The sequence below is a fragment of the Caretta caretta genome, chromosome 26 (genome assembly GCF_965140235.1).
Source record: "Caretta caretta isolate rCarCar2 chromosome 26, rCarCar1.hap1, whole genome shotgun sequence".
Lineage (NCBI taxonomy): Eukaryota > Metazoa > Chordata > Testudines > Cheloniidae > Caretta > Caretta caretta.
In genome coordinates, this window is record NC_134231.1 from 9,542,407 (window position 1) to 9,563,048 (window position 20,642).

Sequence of the window (20,642 nt, forward strand, 5' to 3'; positions counted from 1 at the left end):
GAGCCTGCCTATTCTACCACTTCTACACATAGATTTAGCTTATCTAACCCTCGCTTACTTTAGTCAATGTTAACGAACTATGGTTATGAGTGCCCTAGAAATACCTACTCTAGGGTAGGTGGGAAACAGGAATCAAAGCAGCACATATAAAATGCAGAGGAGTGAATTGGAATCAAAGGCAAAAAGAAAAAAACCTTATAGCAACAATATGGTAGAGTGGATAGCGTCTAAGAATGGGAGGAACCAGGAGACCTGGATTCTATTCCTAGCTCTCTCAGTGACCTGCCGTGTGAGCTTGGGCAAGTTACTTACCCTCGCTCTGGCGCACCTACCCTTTTTCTCTCTCATCTAATTGGGAGAGGGACTGTCTCTTACACTTTGTATTATGATAGCGTAACCCACTGGTGAGTATGTCACAAGACTCACCTCTGTGTTGATCTGCAGAGGTTATGAGTTGTAACAACTGCCAGCTACAGAGGCTTGCTCTTTAGCTTAAGCTGTAGCAGCTCATGCTTTTAGCTCTCGAGGTCTCAGTTCGATCCTAGGTGTTAGCCAAAAGGGTGACTGTCACAGTAGCACCTAAGAACCCAAATCATAGACCAGGACCCTGTACAGAGAACCAAAAAAAAGAAAAAGAAGCAAGCTCTTTGGGACAGGAGCCAATGTGTTTGTGCAGGGCCTGGCACAATTCAGCCTCCTTTCGGGGCTCACATAATAACAATAACCACTTTGAATGTGTGGCAAAGGTTTTGTCTGCTTTTATTTTATTAGAACTGTTTTGCACATCTCAGTGGTACAGTGCGTGCTCAGTAACTGTAAGAGAAGATGTTTATTAGGGAGCTAAACACAGAATCATATGAGAAACCATAAAGGCTCTTTCGGAGCAAGGACAGTCTATTGGGTAAGTAATACATTTTTTACAAGCATTTATAAATACATGTTTACCCACCAGAGTGGAATAACTCCAAAAAGGCTGTTTTGGTCTATTAGCTAAACACACATTACAAACACAAAAATCTTAACACATAAGAAAACACCCTCTGTGAACATATTTTATTTACCTAAGAGACTGGAAAAGCCCCAAAAGATTGTGATGTGTATTATATATACATATTTGTTAAGAACAAATAACTACATCTTGCCTTTATAATTTTACAGACAGACTCAAATGGCTCCCCAGAATGGCTTTGGTCTGTCTTGTACAGAGAGTATGTATTACAGTATAAACTGTTCCAGAGACCCACTTTCCCTCCCACTTGCTATGGTGTGAAAGGAGCTATTTATACCCAATACAGCGAACACTGACCACGAGCAGAGGCTGCTCAGAAACATGACTAAATATATTGAGGATATGGCATTTATTATGTGGTGTAACATCCAATAACTCTCCCTTGCCACAAATACCATGTGTGGTTTTGAGGAGAGTCATAGGTTCTATTCCCATTGGCTCCCATTAGGTCCTATTAGCTCTACTGCTAAATTTCCCATGCTAGTCACTTGGCATTTCTGTGTTTCCCCATCTGAAAAATAAGGACCATGACACCTCCCTCCTGCATAAACTGTTTGGGAAGCTATAAATCAGAGTGCTGTATAGCAGCTAGTGATCATCAGCAGTGGAAGGGATAGGAAGAGCTAAGCATAGTTGACCCACCTATCACGTGGCACTTGTACCTGATTATGTCCTTATTCCAGCAAAACTCACATTGACTCCATCCTGGCAGTTTTGCCTGAGCAAAGAGTAGTGAGCCCTGAGTATCACCTGAAGGGCAGGCTCTCTTACTGTTCCCTATCCACGGCCAGAAACGGGGCTTCCCCAAGGCATTCTGTGTCGGTAATTGTGTATCATTCCAAGATAGCAGTTTCAATTCAGTAGGTAGGAATGGGTGTGACACACATATACTCTGCTAATGATCTGGATCAAGAAACTTAACACACACACACATACACTTACTTTCCATTTCTAAATAGAAATTTCTGGTAATACTTTGGACAGACATTCTACATGCCCTGTACACCAAAAAAACAAAAACAAAAACACAAACAAAAAAACCACAACCTCATAAATGGGACCATAAATGATGCACATAAATCCTGGAAAAGAAAGCCAACTAGTTAACACCTTCCCAGGTATTCGGTCAACTCTCACAAATACTATTCTATAGAATAACATATTCCCTTGTAGAAAGGTGGACTCTTGGGGCACCTCCTCGTCGCTGTGCATGGTGTAGCAGGCTCTCTCCTCTCCAACAGCACTTTGCCAAAAGATACTACAATCTTCCTGCCTTTTCTTGTGACTCTGGCCAGGTCACATTTAGTCCGACCCCTTCTGGAGTAACACAGTCCAACAAAAAACAAGTCTAACAAATAATTCCAAGACTTCACTCTGGGCCTAGTGGTTCTTATACCTCTCTCCTTGGGGCTTTGATCTGTCCTTTTCCCTTTACATCAGGGGGTGTCATGCCAACTTCCGAGTGGCTGGTAGGAGAACCCAGGCCCACCCCTTACACTGGGCTCTGGTTATAGGACCCGAGAACAAGCAGTCAAGGTCTGTTCCATCAGTCACCTTACTACTGCCTCCCTTGGACTCCATCCTACAATTAGCCTATCTTCCTGAGCTCTTTGTAATGAGCCATTCTCAAGACTTCTCCCCAGAGATCTGCTTCCCTTCCTTGCATCAGGGTCAGCCACAGGAGCTTGCTCCAATCCTGTTTTCTCCAAGCATCTTTAACTTTCTACTGCCCAGAGTGTGACTGCAGAACTCTGCTTTCTCCCTGCAACTCCAGTTCAAATCTACCTTTGTCTTTACTGTCACTGCCACTTGGACTTTACTGCCTGCAGCTTTTTCCTGGCTCAGGACAACTTGCCTCTGGCCCTAGGTTTCATTGCCCTTCATCTCCCAGGCTCTCTCTCAGCTCCACACCCTCTGCTTCTAGCCTCTCAGACTGTCACTCAAGAGAGGAAGTACCTAGTTACCTCTCACCTGGGTCTCCTCCCTCGCTTTCTCAGGCAGCCCTCCCATTGCCCTGGACTCCATCTTTTATGAAGAACCAGCTCCTTCCCAGCTGCATTTGGTCACCAATTATACCTGACACCCCTCTAGGTGCCACTTAGTGCTTAATTGGGTTCCGGCTCCTGATAACCCACAGTTAACCCGTGTGGGGTTTATAAATCTAATCACACTCCTATATTATTTAAATCATTTATCAATGGTATTTAAACTAAATCTATCATTGTACTATCTGAGTGCTAATTCATATACTATATAATTTCTAGAATGTAATTATGAAGTGTATAATATCCTATATAATTACATATTTTTTTCCTGCCTGGTTCTACTGTGTAATTCCATTGTGTGGAGGATTTCTATATTTGGCTTTGTTAAGATTTGGAATGAAAATGATTTTAGACTGATCCTCATAATCTCCAAGGCTACTACTTTCATGCCTTCTGCTTTTCTACTATAAACTAATCTTATTACATTAATGCAACTGGTAAACCCTCATACAAAAGTTTTATCATCCTGACATATCCTAGAGATGGACATGGTTGGTTGAGACGTGGATTCTAACTCTGTCAGAGACTGGAAGTGTTTGAAAAATATTCAAGATCTGGTTCATACCCAGCTCAGCTGCTTAACAAACACACGTGTCTATTGATGTGCTTTTCCTCTAAAAACCTCTTGAACAGGAGAAACCAAAGTTCAACTTCTTGCTGCTCCCACTAGCACCAAATGTCACTTGTTGGAAGTGACACCCTGCATGTGCAGGTCTGAGAAATCTCACGCTGCACTATGTCACTTACCCCGTCCTCTGGTTCCTGTGTTTCTCATCTCTAACAATGGAGCAGTGGTGCCCAGGGAGATCAGAGGTTTGTCGATGCTTTCATTTAGGTCTGATTCATCAAAACATTAAGAACAGGTTTAACTTTAAATATATGCTTAAATCCCAAAGAAACCACTGGGATTGAAGCATGCATGTTTGAGTGCTTTGCTGAAAAGTGATGGACTTAAGCATGCTTTAAAAGTCGAGATCTGATTAGATATGTATGGACTCGATCTGGCTCTCCTTAGCAACACACACACAGAGCTGATCTGAAATTTTTCAACACAACCTTTTTTTAAATACGAAAATAATTCCCATTTATTGAAACTGCGTGCAAAACACGGTCTGTTACAACAAACCTCCCAACTAAAACAAAAATGTTAAGAAAACAAGTTTTAATTTAGATTTTTTTTAAAACTAAAAAAGGTCTTTTCTAGATTGAAAGGACTTTTTATTGAGAAATTTAAGCTAATTAGACCAAAAAGATTAAAAAAGAAAGAGGCAAAATCAAAATGAGAGATTTTGATTGACCTGAACTGATTTTTTTTCCCCCTAGGTTCTTGGTTTTCAAACATTTCCATTATTTCAACTTTGCCTCCTGATTCAGGACAGAAAAACTCTTGAAATTTTGTTCTGGACAAGAAGCCAGTTCTGAACAGCTTCCTGCTTTCGCTACTAGACTATACTTGATCACACCATAATACGTGGGAAACCCTTTGTCTGATTTTCTAAGACAAGAGTATCAAGCTAACATGGTTAGGGAAAAACAGGCTTATGAATATGCATTCCATATGTAGGTTTATTGTTCTAACACACTATAATAGGATAATGGTTACTCTGTCCCAATTAGTTCTGTATTAGAGACAAACATGGGGAAATGTCCTTGTCATTACAAATGCAGTGGGTGTCCTAACAGGGTTGATTCTAGCAGTAAAATATTAATTCAGGACATTTTAATCATCCAAATTCCAGCCATTTTTATCCATTTGCCTAGCACGCCTTCTTCTCTGACCCACACCTCAAGTACCTCCCTGCCTGTTTATGCTTTTTCGCCTGTAGTTACATGCAAGGCTCCGAGCTATTTCACAAGACAGATGAAAGGTTCGTATCTGTAGCAGCTGTACTGGAATTAATATTGCTCTTGTTTTATTATCTCAGAATGCACAAGGCACTGTCTTTGCAGTGTGTATTGACGCAATAATGCGGGAGGAACAAGGAAAAGCAAGCTGCTACTTTCACTAGGTATGACACTGACAATGTAAGATGTAAAGTTGGAATCTTTAAGAGGAAAAAGTTAACCTGGAACAATAGCCAAAAAGCTAGTAGTGACTGATGAAATACATAAGAAAATCTGTTGGAGGACGCAGTCAATACCACTGTAGTTATGATTTTAAAAGAGAGCAGAACTAAGATCATTTATCTAAAATCACCTGCTTTAAATTTAAGTGGAGGTTGGATAAAATTGTACCCAGCTCTGAAACATCCATATCACAACCCTACACATCCATGTCACAATCCTACCTCCCCACATCTGATGGCTTATCAGCAGTATTGCTAATTCCAAGAGTTTAAAAAAAGATGAGTTATTTCTTTTCTTTTAAATAATCAATGTTGGGTGCTGCTTTTTATTTGCATTTTGGTTTTTGATCCTTTAGGGTTCATTTCGGTCACACTTTCAAGATTTTCCTCCGCCACCATAAAGGCGAGTAACTTACTTAAAAGAAAAATGAAAGACGAGATTCTCACAGAAATCTGGCAGATGGAGTTTTAAGAAAGCCACCAAATATCATGAATTTTTCAATGAACACATGAAAGTTGTTAGCACTCCATCAGTGGGGATTGAACCCTATTAGTCGGTAGCAAGTAAGCAATAGCTGACTCTTATTGTCTACGCAGATCACCCACCCAAAGGGACAAAACAGCCAGATACTGCTCAACCAATCCATCCCAGGTTCCCCGCACCACAGCCTTTCACTAGTTATGCTGCTATCTTATTTAGAGGCTGTTTGGAAGAATGGTTAGGGCCTAATCCAAGGCCAATAGAAGTGAGCAGAAGTCTTTTCACTTGACCTCAATGAATTTGGAGCAAGCCCAATGATATGCTCCAAAGTAACAACAAAGTAGAATCTAGAGCTGACCTGAATAATTAAAAAATGTATCTATTATTTGAGGACAGGGGGGAGGGGAGTGTCAAATAAATTATTTGCAAAATGATATTAGCGCTGTAGCAGAATGTCACATGAAACAGCGGAAGGAAATCAATGTATAAACCAAGCTTTTATATTGCAATTTCCGTAGGTAGAGTTCAAAGACAGACGGTATCATTGTCCCCCATGTTACAGCTGGGGAAACTGAGGCACAGAGGAGTAAACATCAGCCAGCAGCCCAGTAGAGGAGCCAGGAATAGAACCCAGGTCTCCCGAGTCCCAACTCAATGCTTTAATCACTAGGTAACACTGCCTCCGAGGGCCTGATTCTGGTCTCGCATCACTTTTGTGTGATGCGACTTCATTGACTTCAGCTGAGTGCCTCCAGATTTACAAGTGATGTAAGTGAGATCAGAATCAGGGCAACTGACTAATTCCATTTGGCTTTCAACAACAGCATTGAATGGCCTTACTTTAAATTCTGTGTTACACATAACACTCTAAATATACTGCTTGTTCCTTTTTTGTTTCAATGCAATTTTAGTCACAAAGTAAACTCACACCTCCCCCTTAAAATAAAAAGAGAAAAGAACACCTCTCTCATTCACACATGCCAAACTCCCACCAGGTTCTCTCTGAAAACTTGTCCAATAATATATACCTTCAAGCTGAACAGCTCCCATCCTCTAAATCTGTTTGGATTTTGCAATCTGGGCAGATTACTTCAACAAAAGAATGAACTGTTCAGGAGTCTAAATTCTATAAGGTTATTTATTCCGAGCATGATAACCCTCTAGGATCAAAATCTTGTAATTCACCATTTCATTCCAATTTTATGAGACACTGATGGAGTTAAAGCTCTCATCACTGGGACTTCAGGAAGACAGTGCCATGATACTACAGAGAAAATGCTACACGAGTTTTCTAAAACTGCTTCAGATTCTTCATACAAATGTGTGTAGGTTTTTTGTTTGTTTTTTTTTCACTCCATCCAGAGGCTTATGAAAAACTGGGACCTGATCTAACTGTTCTAACGTAAAACTCCCATCAACTGCAGGATCAGGTCAACTGCCTTATATTAGTGAAAATGGCTGAGTCACAACGTTCAGTCGTACAGTCAATGAGAGAAAGTTAGCAGTCACCAAGTTCTGCAATGCAGCCATCTTTGGGGTGGAGCATGGTGGCTATTTAATTTATCAGCACACAGCAACAGTACACAACAGTTCAGGACAGAAAGTGCAAATACTTTTCACTAGGCTAAAACTACAGAGGGAATTTAGGGAAGTAGAATAATAGACGTTTAGGACTGAGAAGCCTTCTGGTCCAGTTCCCTGCACTCAGGACTAAGTATTATCTAGACTATCCCTGACAGGTGTTTGTCTAACCTGCTCTTAAAAATCTCCGGTGACAGAGATTCTGCAACTTCCCTAGGCAATTTACTCCAGTACTTAACTACCCTGACAGTTAGGAAGTTTTTCCTAATGTCCAACCTAAACCACCCTTGCTGCAATTTAAGCCCGTTGCTTCTTGTCCTATCCTCAGAGGCGAATGAGAACAATTTTTCTCCCTCTTCCTTGTCACAACCTTTTATGTGCTTGAAAACTGTTACGTTCCCCCTCAGTCTTCTCCTCTACAGAATGTAATTACATAGTTTAGAGCCTTCCCCAAAGTTCAGAAATGTTAAGATCCAAGGGTGAAAATCTGTCCCATCAAAGCCAATGGGAGTTTTGCCACTGATTTCAATGTGATCAAGATTTCACCCCAGGGGCATGACCTGTTGAAACATGGACCAACTTGCACTTCACCAGGGTCTGGAGGTCTTTAGATTGGTGGTGTTTATTCAGTCCTGTCTCAAGCAGACATATCCTTGTTTATATTTCAAAACCATTTGCATTTCTAAAGGGAGAGAAATCCAAAGCACTAACTTGCCATATTATAACCTACTGCATTGGCTCTTCATTTTTAATTTAGCTTCCTCCCACTACTCCAGGAGAACTTCCTTCCTTACTGCCGATGAAAAAATCACAAGACGTGGAAGAGAGAGGTTAGAAGCAACTCAATGAAGAATGATGAATCAAAATAAGGATGTAAGCAAGGACGGATTATATTGCTGGGACAGATCCATGTAGGCTGAGTCAGGGAAGTACACAACACACCTCACTGTGCCTCATATCTCAATGGGAACTCACTGTGGTTTTTCCTCCCCTACTTTCTGTCAGTCTTTTCAACTGGAGGAGAGCTGCTTTAAGTTGCAGTCAAAGCTCCATAGAAGGTCTTGATGATGGAAATTGCTGAGGCAGGTGTATTGAAACAGTGTGGATCGAGCCACTGTGGCCACATCCCCTTCACTGGCCAGTTCCGCATGCTATTTGAGCTACTATGGCTCCGCAGTGGTGGAGAGGTTGCTGCTACAACCTTCCTGGTGGACTTTATGCCAAGGGCCTATAACAAAGCACTCACCAGCATGGTCTAGCATAGATCCTGGACTGTATCTGTCCTGTACACGGAGAAGATTTTCCCAGTAGGGATATTGGAAAGGATGAACTGGTTCAGTCCCCTTCTCCTGGACCGAACCCCAGGTAAGCAAGTAGGGAAAGAATGGGGCTTTCAGTCACAGCACACATTGTGGGGAGTCAGCTGAAGGCCACAATGCAATGGAAGCTCCAAAATGTTCCAGCACAGTCTGGAGATACTAGACTGGAATTTCCAGACTAGTTTCCTTACTACACTGCAGGTTCTTAATAGCAAATGCTATTCAGTTTTTGGTTGACAGTTACTGCAAAGCAAAGCAATTAAGCAGGTGCTTACCTGTAAGTGAATAGCCCCAATTCTCTTGTGTGAGACTCCTTATGTGCTTAAAGTTCAATAAATGCTTCACTGCGTTGTTGGATCGGGGCCTATTCATGCACCGTCCTGGCAAATCTTCATATACTGACATGCGTCAGAAAGCACAAAATATATTTTAATTACTTGTTCAGGTTTGTTTTCCTGAACATTTTCCATGCAGCTATGCCTGCACCTTCTTCAGCAGATGCCGTGGGCCCTTGAGCTTCCTTTGATAGCACAAACAAGAGTGGCTATCTAAACACATCAATCCCACATATGGAAGTGAATCTGCATTTGGAAAAATCTCATGATTTGGGAAATTAGGGACTTGATCAAAAGCCCACTGAAGTAAATGGAGAAACTCTGACTTGAGTAAGCATTGGATCAGGTACTCAATCAAGCTGAACTCAAAAATAACTGGGTCAACTTCAGTTTTTAGCTTAGGTCTTTCAGAATTGATTATGGTAAAAAAGAACGTCCATGTATCCCAAGTACTGTTATTATTATTATTAATAATTATTATTATTATTTTTTAAAACCCTTATATAATCAATGACATGCCAATAAATGTCTGTAACCACCACCTGCTAGTGAGCTTGTTTCATAATTCCGTCTGCTCATAAATTCAGTTTTGTTCCAGCCCTGCCTGGCCAAGTCAGATCCATTGAGAATCCAAAGGCTGAGAAGAAGGCCAAATGACTTCTGCATTAGAATTCCTTGAGCAAGTATTTCCTCTTTCCACATCCCTTTTTCAAAGTAAAAGTCAGCATATTTTTCCAACTTCAGTTTGTATCAAACAGTTCCTTTGGATACCAACATGGATCATGTATAATCCAGATGAGACTATTAAAGGTTTCCATACCACCTACTTACACCTGAACTTAAACAGCTTGAATGTTTTGGTTTCCTTTCACTTCCACACCCAGCCTCTGTAATCCACAACCTCCCTCCCCTCCCCAACCCCACTCAGGAAAAATAAGAACAAATACTATGAATCAAAGTGAACAAACCCAAGGAAATTCAGTTTCCATGCTCCCTCCCCCCCTCCCGCACTTGCACCTAACCCCAAACTAATGATAACTAATATTTAGCACTGAGTTTGAGGTCACTCCAAAGGTGGCTCGGTATCATTATCCCCATTTATAAATTGGCTAAACTGAGGCACAAAGTGCCCATGTTCACACACTGAGTCAGTAGCAGAGATTGAAATAGAATCCTCTTATTAGAACATTGGACGATTCAGTGCATCTCCAACATTATTCCCAGAACCCAATTGATTCTTATGCCAATTTAGATATAAGCAAAACTCAGACTGGGAAGAAAGCAACAACAGACACCTGTAAAATGCCCTAGTGGCTGCTACCAAAGGGGGCATACCCTTTGGTTGAAATAGCAACATAGTTCAGGCCATCTGCTAATATTCCTTGGTCCACCATCCACTGAGGCTGCTCTCTCTCACATTAGGCTCATAGTGTCACGAGCAGAAGGATATTTTCACCTCCTCCCAGAAGGATAAGAGAGTAACGCTACACCTCAGCCTTTTGAACAATTCTTCCAGCCTTGCAGTGGTTTGTCATTGCATAGAATTCCTCAAAAACAATGGGATGTCTGCATTGTTTGTCAGAATCCTTCAGCCAGAATGTGCTTTGGCAACGTTCACAGTGTGGGAGGGCTGCTGTTTACACAGGTAAAATAGAGTGCTGAAAAAGCATGTTACATAAGTGCATACCAGCAAACGTTACTTTAAATTCAGCTATCTTGGCTACAATTTAAACCTGATGTTTAATTACTCATGAAACCTGATTTATGCACTATATTTTGGAATTAACTATAGTACTTTAGATCCATACCATGTACGACCCTCAAAACCTAACAGAGTATGCCAGTCAAAACATGCTGATCTCTATCCATTCTAAACAAAGAGATTTTCAGGAAAATGACCCAGTTGACACAAAGTCATGTATCAACACACTGTGAGCCAAATTCAGCTGTGATGAATTGGCACATCACCTAATGACTTCAAAGGGAGCTGCACTAGCATTGGGCAGGATTGAATCTGGTCTAGTTTGAAGTTTTATTTTCAAACGGCTTCAGCAGGTGGGCTGATTGTTTCTTTTGTTAATTAACTGCAGAATTAATGAAGATTTCAATTCTTACTGAAACTGATAACGTACAGATCTGGATAAAGGTCCTCACCCTGCTCGGACCCCTTTATGATGAGTAAAGGGGCCAGAGTAGCAGAAAGGGGCCCCATAAGGCCCTTCCAGGCGCTGTGGAAGACAACCATAAGGACCTCATCCCAGGCTGGGGAAGGGAAGAGAGTGACCCTGCTGCAGATGCTCCCAACGCCTCGCTGATGTAGAAAGGTGGGAAGGAAGCAGAGAGGTTCCAAAGTTTGGGTCATTGATATGGAGGCAGGACTCAGCTACGTGCAGGCTATTGGTTCTTGGATAGCTGAACTTGTGGCCAAAATCACGGTGAGCAGGCACCCCACTGGAGCTGTTGGCCACGCTTGGATCGAGACACACATGACCTCAGCTCGGAGTCTGCTTCCTCAGACCATGGGGGAGCTCACGCCATTGGAGACTGGCTCGGAATCCGGAGAAAGGGGTACTGGCAAAATAGTCGCTGGCTTCTCCCTGGGTGGAACCTTACAGAGAGGGGCAGCAGCAGTCACAGACACTGGTACTGTACGGCAGTCGGGGGCTGGAGTCAGGACCATATGAGCACTTCCAATCCCAGTACCAGGAGGGAGTCCCGCACAACAGGTGAAGCTGGCAGTGACAGGTTTAGCTCTCTTGGGCTGCCTCAAAAGCCTCCTAAGCTGTAGATGGACCTGGAAAGGATTCACTATCCTGCAGTACTCAAAGTTGCACCAACACTTCAGGGTTTAGTCGTAACGGACCCTTCCTGGTCTCTGGAGACAGCAATCCCTTCTGGCTTGCAGACTGTGTCTGGGGGTGCATCTCCTTTGAGCACGCCTCTCCTTGGTGCCTTCACTGTAGATTTCAAAGGCCACGGTACTGAGTCTTCGGGAGACTTACGTCATCTCTTAGGTACCTGCAACGAGGGCCTGCCACTTGACTCAGTCAGATCAGGGGGAGCACTCCTAACCGATTCCCATGTGCTCGGTATCCATTCCACCGCGAAGGCTCCAGGGGTGGGCGAAGTGAAGACTCCATAAGCTGGTATTTGAGTCTGGCAGCCCTGTCCTTTTTTAAAATCAGGATTTGAACCCTCTACAAATATGACGTTGTCACTCACATGCACCTCTCCCAGAGAATTCAGGCAGCTGGGGTGTGGATCGCTCAGTCATATAGACTTGCTACATGAGCAGTAGGCCTTGAAGCCAGGAGATTAGTTTGCTATCAAGCCTTGTACCCACAAGGGAACTAGTGACCTGACTCCAGAAAAAAAACTACTTTAAACTTACTCTTATATCTACCTATGTACAAACACATTACACGAAACTAAAAAGTAATGCTCTAGGTACTGTATACACTAAAAGGGGGAAGACCTGAAAATACAAGAGTCTCAGCTCCAACAACCATCGCTGGTCCTAGGAAGGAACTGAGTGAGGATAGGGGCAGTGCTGCCCTTTATGCCAGCGTACAGTGGCACGAAGCACCAGAAGACACTTGCACTGCCCCAACGGCTTTACCACTGAGAGATAATTCTCTGACAAGTGTGCACAAGGTGTACACACACTTACAGTGCAATGGACATGTGCAATCACTTGAAGAGCCAACACTAAGCCTACATATATTTAGTTCCTTCTCACATAGTCATGGACTAACTGATTGTCACATGTGGGGTTGGGAAAGAATCTTCCCCAAGTCAGATTTTTTTGCCTTCCTCCGCAGCACGTGGGTGTGGGTCACTTGCCACTTATCTGGGTCTCTTTCACGTAATCTTTCCCCTGCCATTGCAGGGCCCAGGACACTGGTGCATCTCGGTCCCTCCTATTCCCTGCCCGCGGCAGGTAACAGTCCAGTCTCCCGTGGGCAGTGGTACTTTGATCTAATGTTGGTTGTTGGGTTTACTGTGCGCATGCTTAGTGGTGCTGGTGGCCTGTGATACACAGGAGGTCAGCTTAGATGATCTGGTGTTCCCTTCTGGCTACAAACTCTATCACTCTATATTTAGAATCAGCATCTAATAACAGCATGATTCTAGCTTAGAGGTAGTAGATTCTCAGATGAACTGCTATCAGCATCAGCACCTGTTATGTAGGGAATGGTGATTAGTACAAAACAGGGGGAAATGGTGCACTGCATTTAAACCCCATTGGATTTTAGTAAATCTGTAGAACGGACAGTGATGGCCCTTTTGTTTATGAGCTAATTCTGGGGCTGTTAATAGGATTAGCATCCTGAGCAGATGCGGAGTAATTCATACCACATTTTTTCCAAACACAAATCTATGCTGTACAGTTAGACCCACAATGGTAAAGACAAGTTAATGCCTGCAGTTCTCAAACACAATGCGGACATGTGTTTATCTTCTGAGTGGACATGATATTCTGGATACATTTACATGCCACATAACGGCAGCATGGGAACCCGCTAGATGCAGTCATTGTCAGATTACGACGGAAGGTAAAAGCAGCCTAAAATTATATCCCTATGCCTTTTCTTTTCCCATGGGAACTGACAGAAAATGCATCATTTTCTCATAATATTTTGGACCACCCTACTGAATTTAATAATACCCCTATTATGGATTTTCTTCAGGATCATTTAGAAAAATTCTGGAAAGGAGACCACTCTCTATTAAATTCTACAGCTGTTTAGAGTAATTTCTATAGGTGTCCATTGGTTCTAATTCGTCCTGTAGGACAAGAAGAATTAAAGACTTCAGTTTTTGATAAATTGTTTAAAAATAGACAACTATTAACTTATTCCCCAAGTCATTGAAACCATAAAGACTGAAATTGTGTGGGTCAAAAATTGCCGTTTTAGCCTAATATGTAAATAATACCTTAAACTGTTCAATTTCATCTCTTTTTTTTTGTAAAAAGTTGATTGAGAACACAAATTAAATTACTCTCATGAGCATTCTATTGATTTAATCGCAGTTCAATTATTTTCACACTGTGAGCATAGCTGTGCTGCTCAACTGCAGCAAAATGAAATCATTTATTCAGTTATGAAATGTGACATTGCTAAAACAGGAACCAGATTCAGACTTTGATCTGTTTCAGAATAGCAGCCACGTTCGTCTGTATCTGCAAAAAGAAAAAGAGGACTTGTGGCACTTGATGCATCCGATGAAGTGAGCTGTAGCTCACGAAAGCTTCAGCTCAAATAAATGTGTTCGTCTCTAAGGTGCCACAAGTACTCCTTTTCTTTTTGTAGACTTCGATCTGAAAGCCATGGGGAGCTTTGTTTCTGCTTTGTTGGAAATGGACACTTGACAAAAGGTCTTAATAAGATTCTGGTGGGACTCATCCGCAATTAGCAACGCAAGGACTTTCTAGAGCCCATTCTTCTCAACGGTGTCAAGCTGCATATCCATTTACCACTAAACCAAATCTTCATTTCTCCTCCCATCTCGCATAGTACAAAACCGGGGACTTAATTCTACTCTCAGCTGACCTCAGACTTGGGTAACTTTATTAAGTCGAAATATATTTCTAGATTTAAATTGGTGGAGAGAATCAAGCCCCACAAATGTCGTTTACAGTGTTTAGACTAACCCAAAATTTTCCTGGATCCTAAACACTTGCAAAAAAATTGGACCAGGCCCAGTATTGCCAACACCCAAGTGTTCAAAAATCATAAGCCAGGCCCCTAAAGACAGAAGACCGACTAGAAAATGTTTTCAAGCTTTTCTGTGAAACCTTCAGGACTCAAAACTTATTTACACAAATGAAAGCTGATATTCTCATATAATCACCCTGAATCCCAGCAGTGGGTCTTTAAGAAAAACATTCAAGGTGAAATCCTGACTCCATGGAAGTCAATGACAAAACATCCACCACGATTCCACCCTAGATATCGAGGGCGTTGGCAACAAATACACACATTGAACTTTTTGTACTTAGAACAGCTTCTGTCAAATTATATGTCATCCACATGCTGGATCTTTGGTGCTCATTTCCAACTGAGGTCCATAAACTTAAGATGTTTATTAGCATTTAGGGTGTGCTGTACCTTTTCTCCCTCGCAGGTGACTAGATAGATGTGGGGTAGGGCTGGTGGCGGTCGTGTGGGATTGTGTGTGTGTGTGTGTGTATAAGGTGGGTCGATTAATTTCTCTTATGCTGATTTTGTTGGTGAGTTATTTAATTTGATTGGGAATGAGTTGATAGGTCTTTTAATTTTGGTGTGTATTTCTTAAGAGATTGATAAGGGCCCCCAGACCACTGGATGGTTCTTTTATTTTAGTTTGTACAAATCTAACAATTGTTTCAGGATCAGGGCCTAATGTCACTGCCGAGTTTAGTTTCTTGAGTTTTAGATTAATGTTATTTATCCAAACAGTAGGGAAATTAAATAGAGTTCATTTTAATGCCAAGTGTTTGTACTTGTGAAAAAAAAACAAAAAGGACGGAGCACAGTGCTAGAGTATATGAGGAATTGCCTGTTGATGAGTCACGTCTTAATACACGGTAAAATACCTTTGCTGTTTTATAGTAATGCAAGTACAGTGTGCAGAAGGAATCAAATTGATTGCTTCTTTAATTTAATCTCCCATTTCACACCAGAATGCCAAAATAGGGTAAGTCAGCCAGCCATGCTGTTAATAAATGGAAATTGAGGTCAAATTATTTCTTAGGGAATTCCATTTTATGTACAAATCATGTAAATTGGAACCACAATCTGAAATTATTATCTACCTGTTGGCTAAATAAGTAATAAGAATAATAAATAATACTTTGTGTTTACATCATGCCCGTCATCCAAGGACCTCAGTGCATTAAACTCACTTCAACTATTTAAGCCTTCTGCTACCAGTGAATTACAACCAATTTATTATTAATCATTATTAATTGTATTACAAGACCTTCTAAAGGGCCCAGTTGAAGCTGAGGCCAATAGCGCTAGGTGCTGCATATAAGTAGTAATGGACAGTCCCTGCCCAAAGATCTTACAATTTAAACAGATACGCTAAAGGATGGGAGAAAGGAAATGATACTACCCAATTTTCAGATGGAGAACTGAGGCACAGAGATAAGAAGGCCAATGTTTGTTGTTGTGTTTGGTTTTGGGGGGGGGGGGGAGGTAAACAGCAGTCTAACTTCAGGCTCCTAAATTAATATTTCAGCTCACAATAACTGGCCTGATTTTCAAAATTCCCGAGCATCCACTGATTTCAATGGGAGCTGCTGGGTACTCGGCACTTTTGATAATTTGGCCATGGATTTAGGAACCTAAATATGAATGTTTGGGTCCTAAATTTAGGCCACTATTTTTTTTTTTTCAAAATCTCATGTGTGACTTGCCCAAGATGATGCAGATAGCCTATCACAAAGCTTGGAACGGCATTCAGATCTCCTGAGTTAGTGCCTTAACTACAAGACCATCCATCATCTTGAGTACTGGCTGGAAAGGAAGAATGTCGTCTACTGAATCTCCCACAATTCTTTCGGTCACATGTAAGTACTTCTTGGTAGAGTCACCAGCCAAGTAGTGACCCTCCAAAGCTACTTAGCTTGTGAAATTAGCCTCCATGAAAGGTAGAACAGCTTCAGTTCTAAAGACTCTACTGAGGTCATTAAACTCCTAGCTACTTAATTTTAAAATGGTCAACCTCTTTTCATAAAAGCAGAACCTTTTAGGAAATTAGCTTTGTATTTTCTTCCACACTGAGATTCTTTGATTAAAAGATATATTTTAATCTCTGGAAGGATGCCACACGTGTACATTTTTAAATTAATTTTTGCTAACAGCTCGATCTTTGAAAGATCAAAGTTAGTCTTTCTATTTAGGTCAGCCATTTCCCTTCCCTCCATGAAATGAACCAAATGAAAGCTTATACATAACGCTATTTAAAAAAAAAACATCAAGTCTTTCAAGGTATTTGCATGTTCTGTAGCACTAAATGAGTAGACAGAAATGTACAATAGATGGAAAATTGTTGCTTAATTTGGTAAAGTAGGAGCCATCCAAAAACTTCAGATCCCAACCTCTGTGATTTTACTCAGGGGTCAGAGTTCTGATCTTTATTGTACTATCTTGAGGAATCTACTCTACTAACACAATCCACACACTAGGCAAAGTCTAGACTCAGCTCATTGTTGACAAATATAAGAATCTTAAGTTTGGCTGCTCCAGAATTCCCCCTCTCAGTTCTGCTCAGCCCGCACACTAGATCCTCTCTTTCCAAAGAGTCACTGCCAGTTCTCAAACAGCCACACGGGGGAATGAGCAGCAGAACCCTTTCCCATTGGAACCAGCACCTACTGAGAGGTGGAAAGTTCGGTCAAACACCATTGGCTTCTTACAGTATTGTACACATAAAACCACCAAACTTCAGTTTAGCAAAAGTTAGCAACTAAAATTCAGTTCAACTTCAGCTTGTGGAATTCCTTTAAAACTGCCTGCTCGGCAGAAATGAGGCCAGATCTTGCCACCGATGATTTAGAAGGGAGCAGAGTTGGCCCCTTAGTGTGAAATCTGGGGCTCAGTCTTGAAAAGCTGAGCACTCTGGCCCCAATCCCGCAAAGCATTTTACCACGTGCTGAACTTTAAGGACATGGAACCATTCAAGCGCTGAAGTGTTTTGCCGGATCAGGGCCAGAATGCTTGTAGGATCAAGCACTTGGTGCACAAACATTTTGAAGCCAGCTGGCATTACTTTACTACGCTCTTGGACTAACCAGAATGAAGATTCTTTAAAATCTGTTGCCCAGTTCCTCATGTCTCCCAACCTCTGAGTACTCCTAAGGTGTGTGTTTGTTTTGGTTTTGTAAGTCCTATAGAATAAAACCTGGGGAAATTTGGGGCCAAACCACCTATAAACTATCGTGTATAATATGTAGGCTTGGAAGGACTAGATTTTTTAATCAGTTAATGTTGGTAACCGTCAATTTCTTCATAAAAACACAAACCAATGAAAAAAACATTTCCACTGATAATATTAAAAATGTACAGATCGTTAGTTTTGAAAAATTGTTGCTTTTGAATTTATTAGAGTTTGATTTAGGGATTAGATAGATTAATGTGACATTCACAATGTGTGCTAATCATTCAGCTTTACATTTTGTATCTCAGTGTCTATTGTCATTAATTATTGTCGAACCTGGCTACTGTCCGATCCCCCCAAACTTTCCCACAATTGTAAAATTTAAATAAATAAAAACCTTAAAAAAAAACTAAAAAACCCTCAGTACTATCCATCGAAATTATGAAAATATAAACACTGAATTCTGCCAAGCCTCATCACAGGCCTGCTGGGCGTACATATCTCTTTACACAGTACAAAATAGAACGGCATTCCTATCTATAGATATCCATTGTCTATCCACTTTTTTTTAATTTAATCTTTTCGATATGCGAGTTTATGAGGTATTCTCATAAAAGCTGTGCTTGGTAGTCATTACTATGTTGTAAGATTGTCCGTTAATAATTATGTTGCTGTAAGATTAATTAATTGCCTAGAGCTTATTATACAGCTGTTTTATATTTACTATCGTTCAAATATAAAAATGTGCCTGTGGACGTAAAATAGGTTGTATTTTATACGCCATGTGCATGCCTGCGCGCACCACAGATAGATGTAATCTGAGGCACTGTTTCATCCTACAGTTCATAAACAGTCAACTCTAAAATAAATCCCTGTCTCATTGTGGAGTGGAGTGTTGCCTAAGATTTGCTGGACGCAATTTTAATCTGGGGATGTAATGCCTTAAAAAGAGCAGCCCAACTAAAGAGCTGGCATAGCACAGAAAACAATTTAGTAGATTACCATAGCGCTAAATTGTAGCTCCAGAAAAGCATATGTGGACTTTCCAAAAATAATCTGACAGTTTATCAAAAGTGGCAGGTGCTGCCCTGGGTTGTCAGCATAATGGCGAAGAAGATATAAACCATATATAGTAGTGGATGGCAGTGTTAGAAAGCAAATGGGAAGAAAGAAAAAAAGAAGAAAAAGGAGAGGGACAATACTAATTAGCATGCCAAACTGATGATGGCTGGGTTAATGTGGGTGAAGAATACTAATGTGGTTGGTATACAAGGAGGATGAATTTGAAGTGGCATCCCCTCAAAACCCTGCCAGGGAGTAAGAATTTTGTCAGTGATGCTATTACTAAACACTTCACTATATTATATAAAAATATATGAAATATGATATGTCTTTTACCTCCAAATGCCATGGGGTTTTTTTTGTTTGTTTTTGCTCTTAGCAATAGCTGCTCTCCTTTGAATCTTGTTCTTTTATTCAATCAGAATAGAGTGTTTTTTCCGCACTTGGCATTATTGTATTTAAGTGCAATTCTTCTCCATTGTCATTGCAGCAGGCAAATAACGAGGTGAGTTGATAGGATGAGACGTTGCGCTACACATGTTTTTTGATAGCACTAGACCTCAGGGACAGGAGAGAGTGATGACACTTAGAATATGTTGCCACAAATATACACTTCGGTGAGTGTGTTTAACACTAATCGAAAATTTGAGAAAACTCATGAGCAAATGAGATCCATACTCAATGAAAATATTTCATCTCCAGCCCAAGGTGAAAACGCCATAGTCATTACTGACACCAAACAAAAGTTAGCTGTAAAGCAACATCATTAGGCCAAAGCAAGTATAAGCTTTGGTACTGAAATACTTCGATTCTCTAGAACGACAGGTTCAGGTGCCGGTAGGGTGAATTTAGCTCTCATCTTCTATAGTTAACAAAGCTCTGTGCAATTTGCTGCATGTAGACTCATAGACTATCAGGGTTGGAAGGGACCTTAGGAGATCATCTAGTCCAACCCCCTGCTCAAAGCAGGCCCAATCCCCCATTTTTTTTTGCCCCAGATCCCTAAATGGCCCCCTCAAGGACTGAACTCACAACCCTGGGTTTAGCAGGCCAATGTTCAAACCACTGAGCTATCCCTCCCCCCAAAATAGTGATCATTCAAAAGTGATCTCCAAAATATATGCCATCTGCTGTGTACTGAGCAGTTATAAAAACTGGCCAAAATTTGGTGTCACAATCTGATCTCAGTTGTAGGTGATGAACAATAGGAAAAATCTGCTCCTTACTGACTTCCTGAAGGTCACAAAGTCTGAGAAAGCACCAGGCTTTACAGCCAGGTTTCCTCTGTCTCACGCCAGTGCCTGAACTGCAAAGCTATCCTTCTCATTAAGTCAATTTTCTTTATTCAACAAAAGAGAGAGAGAAGACGTTTTATGTAAGAAAAAGATGGCAGGAGAAATGATTACATTATTACATAAAAATACCTCGTATTGATAAATTCTCTGACCAGATAGCAATGTAGCTGAATCCGTCTGTCGGAGAGTGTTCGACTGAAGACAGGAATAGTACTGAATTTCTTTACTTATCCCATTTCGTTACAAGTGTAACTTTGTCCTTTGAAGAGTAACAAGTAATTTGTTTAGTGGTGAGAGCTGTTGATTTTGATGGAGGTGATCCTTGTCCTCCATGTACCTTCTAGTTATATGGAGCCTGTTTTACAGGTGAGGCACAGAGAAGTAAAATCGCTTGCCCAAGGCTAACTCACTGGTACCGTCAGGAACAGAACACAGGAAATTCCCTGGCTCTAACCACTAGACAATATAACTGGAGCAATGGACAGGGCAGCAATTTTACCAAGTAAAATTTTCAGACAAGCCTAAGTGATTTAGGAACTGGAGTCCCAATTACTTTCAGTGGTAGACATGTCAGTCACTTT

The 20,642-nt window shown here is 41.1% G+C and overlaps 1 protein-coding gene across 3 annotated transcripts in view; it reads right to left on the bottom strand.

Moving 5' to 3' along the window:
• Positions 1-20,642, bottom strand: part of LRRTM4 (leucine rich repeat transmembrane neuronal 4) — a 1,034,392-nt gene that overhangs the window by 453,039 nt on the left and 560,711 nt on the right. The window lies entirely within an intron of this gene.